The sequence below is a fragment of the Pezoporus flaviventris genome, unplaced genomic scaffold (assembly GCF_033815535.1).
Source record: "Pezoporus flaviventris isolate CSIRO_AGI_PZ_B2104156 unplaced genomic scaffold, CSIRO_AGI_Pfla_v1 ptg000071l, whole genome shotgun sequence".
NCBI lineage: Eukaryota > Metazoa > Chordata > Aves > Psittaciformes > Psittacidae > Pezoporus > Pezoporus flaviventris.
The window spans coordinates 1,047,132-1,053,813 of NW_026892619.1; the positions used below are offsets into that span (position 1 = coordinate 1,047,132).

Genomic DNA, 6,682 nt, shown 5'->3' on the forward strand with positions numbered 1-6,682 from the left:
GCTTGCTCAGCCTGGAGCAGACACGGTTCCAGGAAGACCTTAGAGCAGCTTTGTTTCCACTTTTACTCATCTCCCTGTAGGGCTCATCCTAAAATCTCCCATCAATTTTGTGACTTTAGCATGAATATAAAGGGTTTTTATTCAGTTATGTGCTCTGCTCTATAGCTGACAAACCCCCTTAAACATGACAGAGTTCATTTAGTAGAATACTGGGCAATTGTATCCCCAAACACATTATTCCTCCAGTCTTGTAACATTTCTCTCTCTGTTTTACTACCCATGGCACCGGTGAGCTTGGAAATGCTGCAAAATCCACCTTTCCTGGGGCATTCTGGCACTTTTTGCACTGAGCTCACCCAGGCCAGGATGCTCAGAAGAAACCACTTTATTTTTGGTCAATATTTCCCCAAAGTTGAATGAAACTTCAAAAACACACCCCAAAACCCTGGCTCCCCATTATTATTTTAGCCGGAATCCAAGGTTATCCGGGCCCTTCCCAAACTTTCATGATTGAAAACAAAAAGAGAGGGAGGAAAAAAGCCGCCTTCGTTTTCCCAAGCATCAGATCAGGGCTCAAAAATCCACATCAGACTTATGTGAAGGAAGGAGCTTGGGAACGTCCAACTAAACCCACTGGAGACATTGCCCCCCACACAAAAGCACTGATTTCAGGGGGTATTTACCCAAAGGCTTTGTAATCTCAGTGCCCATGCGTGTTCTCCTCCTCCCTTACCTACAGGCAGACCACAAACCAAGCCTCTAAATCCCGAATAAATGAAGACCCAGGTGAGGGGCCACACGTTCAAATCCACAGCAGAATTTGGGGTTGGTTTAATGTTTCTTCCTGTACATGAGCTCTACAGTTCTACAAGAAACCTGGAGAGGGGCTTTGGAACGGGGTAACTTTAAGGTCCCTTCACCCAAACCACTCTGTGATTCCATGACACAGCTCGGTTTAGGGACACAGGGAACAGGTAAAACTGTACAAAATGCACGAGTCGCTCTGCCATGGCTTGTTTAAAGTGGCACAGATTTAAAGCCATCGCCCATCACCCTATGGAACGGAGTTGAGGCAGTAGCAAAGGAGTCACTGAGGTCTTACCTCTCATTTATACTAATGCTTTTCTGCCTGTGTTTGAACGGTATTAGCAAGCACTTCAGTATCTCTGCCACTATTTACTAAGCTAAGTAATTGCTCCCAGCACATTAATACAGCGCAGGGATCCAGGGAATCTTTACTGATACTATCAGGGCTGTCAGGACCTCAACTAAATGAGGTGAGCAGGAGTGGTGGCTTGGAAAAGTCACCCGAAGCCAAGAGCTGCAATACTACAAGGGAAGATCACAACGACCAGAGTCACTCCACGAGGAGCTGCCTGTCAGCATCAACCTTGGGACTCCTGCCATTGTGCAGACCTAAGCTGGAGTGCTAAACTGGAGTGCCATCTTCTTTGCTATCTAAGATATACATCTTAGAATATATCTATCTATATTTTATATAGAATATATATATTAAAATACATATCTTAGAATTATCTAAGATAATTCTTTGCTATCTAAGTGCTGCTCTTTGCTGTCTTCTCTATGGCATATGTTACTAAGCCTATTCTTTAAAACAGGTTTTCATTGTTTTCTCAGGATCAAACCAGCAATAATAGAGGAAAGTGTGGATTAGCAGCTCAAAACCACTCGGGCAATAAACACAGAGTATTCTGTAATGCTGATTTTCAATTAAATGCCTTTGGAATTTTGTGTTTTATGTGACTTCCTTTTACCTTCTGCAGGTAATCATTTGAAAGGGCCTTTTCTATGGACCGGCCCTGTGTGCGTTTGGCTTGGCCCTCAGCAGATGTGCTCTTCAAACAGGACGGTTCCAAACATCCCCCATACAAGTGTAATTTCGAAGCACGTCTTTACTTTGCCTCCAATTAAAATACCCCAGCAGGCCAAAAGTCACAGGGCAAGCAGGAAGAGGTGGTAAATCAGTTTTGGCTGGGTTACATCAATTAAAGCCTGGCTTCGCTCCAGCTTAGAAAGGCAAATAAATGCAAGTCGGTACATTCCGAATCAGCTGAGGTTTACACACTGAGCGAGGACAGGGCAGGCCGATGGACTAAGCTGGTGCTCCTGTCTGAAGATGCAGTTATGGGGAGCGAACACAAGGGTTTGCCAACCTGCCCGTCCCCAGCCACCAGCGGTGTCATCCACATGGTTGGTTCCTGTCTCTTACAGCCCTCCTGTGTCTTATGTCTTAAGCAACAACCTACCTACTATATACCACTTACTCCTGACACCAGATCCCTTCATTCCCCCGATGTCCTTACTCAGTGGGTAAAAGCCACCTGCAGCACGAGGCACGCCTTAGAGCAGGATGGAACTAGAAGGCTCTCTCTGCATGGGAATCCCAGCCAGCTCCCTATCATATGACTCGAGGGGCAGGTACGTACCTGGGGCAGATGAAACCCAAGCGGTTGGAGTTTGTCCCACAGCCTCGCATTGCTTCTGCCTGGCTTGGATCTGGGAATATTCCACCTCGTGGCCACAGCCTTATCTGATGAAAGACAACAGCGCATGGCGTGAGCAAACAGCCCCGCTGGGCCTTGCCTTTGTTCCTTCTCTCCTAGGCTCAGTGCCTGTCCTCCTCCCAGGGCATGTGCAGGGTGGCAGGAGGAGCACGCTCCACACCACATGAGCTCCTGATCCCAGGAGGAGCGGGCACTTCTCAAAGAAAGGTATTTTGGGTCCAGGAATGATGCTTTTAGAACTGACGCCTCCATGAACAAATCACTGCAGCTCTCATTTATACCCATATGTCTACTATATATATCCATTATATACCTTATAGTCCTTCAAATATAGATATAAAATAGACATCTAACCCTAATATACATATTTCTGTTTTTTATATCTATATATATAAACATTAGAAATAGCTTTCTCTGAGCTGCTCAGAAGCAACGCAGCATCACCAGTGGAGGTTCTAGGTTACTTTGCTTAGAGGATCTGTTTCTTTATGTCACCAGAGACCTCCTGTGAGACCTTGAATCCTTAATCCCAAACTCTCCCCCATCTGCAAAGCAGGATTAAATGGATGCTTTAATTCACCTTTTGTCCTGCGGCAGCTTGAAGCTTCTTGGTGAAAGGGAAAGGCTCAGGTGAGGACTCACGACTGCCAACCCCAAGCATTCAAAACCATCAGCCAGGCCTAAACAAATAGCAAAGAGAGCAGGAGATTAACAGCAGTAAATGATGTGTTTGAGTCCTTTTTATTTGCTCTCTCAGTCTGCAGTGCTCAGGTTTGGATTTTCAAGATCCCCAAGACCTAGAAAACTGCTTTTTTTTGCAGTACAATAACAAGAATAACAACTGAAAGCTGAGACCGCCAACTGTTCACATGATCCCTGGGGTCAAGGCTGCAGGGAAAGCAATAAAGGGACTGAGACTCCTCATAAAACCATGTGAGTTGGCAAGCCCTCTGTGCCTCCTGTCTACCAGGACGAGGTCCCAGTAAACAGAGCTGTTTAGAAGTTCCTTGGAATCATCCCATCAGGAACGGCATTGAAAGACACACTGGACCCTTGAGTACCAGCACTGGAAGCAACACCCTCCACGCAGCCCACTAGGAAAGCAAAAGAACCCCAAATCCTTACCTCAGCCCAGCATTTCGAATACATCACGTACATGTTGGCACCCAAGAAAAGGCTCAGGGACTGCCTGAGAGCAGCTGGAGCATGCACAGCAGCTTGGACAAGTAAAATGAGATGATTCCAATCAGAGATGCCCATCTTTCAGGAAACAGTGCAGTTCAACCCCTTGATCCATCCTATTACACTGACCAGGGGTTGCTTGTTGTCAAATAAGCACTTTCAAGGTCTATTTAATGAAGATAACACTAGAGGCAATGAAACACATTCAAGTGCTGCAATCCCCTATAGCCAAAGGATCCACAAATGCTCCAGCTCATCAGTGGTTGTTGGTTTTTTTCCCTTTTCCACTTTCATTACACTTGCTCACATCACAACAGCATGAAAAACCACCCTTTACAGGCTTGGGCAACAGACAGAGAAGCTGCATTTGATGTAAAAGCCCAGCATATTTACAGTGTGTGCTGGGTACCACACAAGGATGTGGTAGACATGGCATCCTGACACAGGCACAACCACACCTGTACCCATCGGGCTTGTTTAGGGGAGGAAGGCAACTTCACCCCGCTGGTCCAAAGCACAGCTTGGCTGGTGGGTAGCCCTGTCCACACTGGGAGCTCTTTGTCAGTAACCACATCAAGTTCCCTATGCCAGGAAAAACCTCCTGCTGCAGAGGGAGCTCAGGCTGGACAGTTGCTCCTTTGTTCGTGTTCTTGCCTCAAGCACGGAGCAAGATGACTCAATGAAACGTTCTCTCTGTGTGCGGGGAGCAGCCGGAGTCCATCAGGCTGGAGGCACTAGGACAGGTCATCCAGGTTAAATAGTCCTGCTTCTTCTTGCCTGGATGCTGGAGGCCTTGCCAGCTGTCTCCAAAGGGAAGGGATTTGAGCTGAAGGCCGGGCTGTGGCAGAGCTGGCAGGACGGCAGCAGAGCAGGCAGGTGCAGGGCCTTCCATGGACAATGCAGGGGTGAAGGAGGGAGAGGATGGGCAGAGCCGGGGCTCAGTTCAGGGAGGTCTGAGGTGTGGATCCACTGCACACACACTGCCTTGCACAGCTCTAAGTGGGTGTCCCCACAGCCTTCTCCCTCCTAGAGCCCTGCTTTAAGAACTGAGCCACTCTTTGCCCTCATCCACAGCAAGCAGAGCCCCGGATGGATGCCAGCCAGCAGAGAATCGTGCCAGACACCACGCCACAGCACTCAGGATGCCCTGGTCCCTTGGGAAAAGCAAGCCAGACCTCACATGCCACAAGTGCAAACAATACACGAAGCAACACTTCGAAAGGGGAACTATGCCCACGGTCCTCAATTCACAATGATGTGCATTGTCAGCCCTGCTGTGCAGATGGAGAACATCAAACAGCCCCTACGTGTGCACACAATTGCACAACGCATGGCACAGCCAGAAACGTGGTTTCTGAGAAGCGTGAACCCTCAAAAATCCACCTTCATCACGTTGGGAAACGATGAGAAGTTGTTAAGAAATATGTCAAAGGTCTGTGCCTTCAGTACCTACAAGCACCCACGGGACCTTCCAGCACCTGCAGCCTGCATGGCATCGCTACTCTATGTACTGCAGGACATTGGTGCAGGAGAATGGAGCAAAATGCAGCTAACAAAGGCCGATACAGAAAGAGGATGAAGCAACCATTTCTTGTGTTACATTTGGAAGAAAAGGGAAGGAAGAACACGCTTGTAACAACCCATACATGCCTACAATGCTCTCGGAGGCCAGAAAGGGCGACAGACATGCGAAGTTTGTGATGATTTCATTAGTCAAACTCAGATGACTGTCGGTGAGCTGCCTAGAACCACACCAAAAATAACTTGGCTGGTGCTTGCTGAGTGAGTTTCAACCACAGCTGAGGTGAAAGCTTTTCACTTTGCATTAAACCCTGTATTAAGTGTAGCCAAGGGCTGCTGAGGAGCAGGCAAGTAATAGGTAGAAGGGAAATAACTTTTCCAAGTGCTCCAAATAGGTCTAAAGCAGTGATCTGATGATAGCCTTCAACAGGAACCCAGAAAATAAGGACAAACCACTGGAGATTGGTAGCTGAGGAAAAGCAGGAGCATTAACTTTGGGAATGGGTGAGACAACAGAGGCAAGCACAAGAAAAAACTTTATGCGAGAAGGAGGTTTTAAAGAGGAATTGCAGAGCTGGTCCAAGGGCCCTGGAAGGCAATAGAAGGTCTTCTGTTGACTTCAATGGGGTTTGGATCAGCAATGGAGATGGAGGGGAAGGGCTGGGGCTGGCACGGAGAGGCAGGTTGTGGGGAGACTGGAACGCAGCCGCGAAGAGATGGAGGAAGCAACGAGGAGCGCAGGGCTGGAGGTGCCAAAGCCCCATGGTTCTGTTTGTGCATCGGAGAAAAACAACCTGGAGGTTGGCTTGGGTGGAAGCTTGGGAGAAGCAAACGAAGGAGGGCGGAGGGCAGGTTACTGTGGGAGCTGAACCAAGAGCCCCACGCTTGGCCTGGTGGCAGCCCCTGAGCCTGCTCCCAGGAGGAAGAGGATGTGGATGCTGAGCTAAGAGGCAGAGCTGCTGAGCTGTTTGTCCCAGGGTCAGATGGGGGGAATGCAGAAGGGAACAAGCAGAGATAGACAGAAGGACTGAGTTATCTCTCTCAGCTGCTTATCTCTGTCTGTAGTGGTTCTATGGGTGTCCTTGCATGTACCTAATGAAGCAGAGGGGAAACGCATGTGGTGTTTACCACTCCCGAAAATCCCTCTTGAGTGCATTAACACCTTTGTAAACCCGGTTCAAAGTGAACCTTAGGACAAGGCAGAAGCAGAGAAGGGCTTCAAATCCTGAGCTCAGCCTACTGCCCAGCACACAACCACCGTTTCACTTCTAACACTCAGCTTAACCTAAGCGTTTGGTCAGAACCTCAGTGCAGGGGTGAATTCCACCCCTTACTGCTTCCTTCTTTCCATTGAGCAGACCCCACTCGAGTCAAACCCACTGATATCCCAGTTACTGAATGCTGAGGCAATCTTGCCACCCAGTTTTACCCTGCAGCAAGCATCCAAACAGCTC

The 6,682-nt window shown here is 48.3% G+C and overlaps 1 long non-coding RNA gene across 1 annotated transcript in view; it reads right to left on the reverse strand.

Annotated features, from left to right (window-relative positions):
• LOC133279150 (uncharacterized) overlaps positions 1 to 2,468 on the reverse strand; it is a 30,072-nt gene extending 27,604 nt beyond the window's left edge. The window contains exon 1 of the long non-coding RNA XR_009746792.1: positions 2,448 to 2,468. This is a non-coding gene — a long non-coding RNA (uncharacterized LOC133279150). The remainder of the gene's footprint in view (positions 1 to 2,447) is intronic.
• Between the last annotated feature and the right edge of the window lie 4,214 nt (positions 2,469 to 6,682).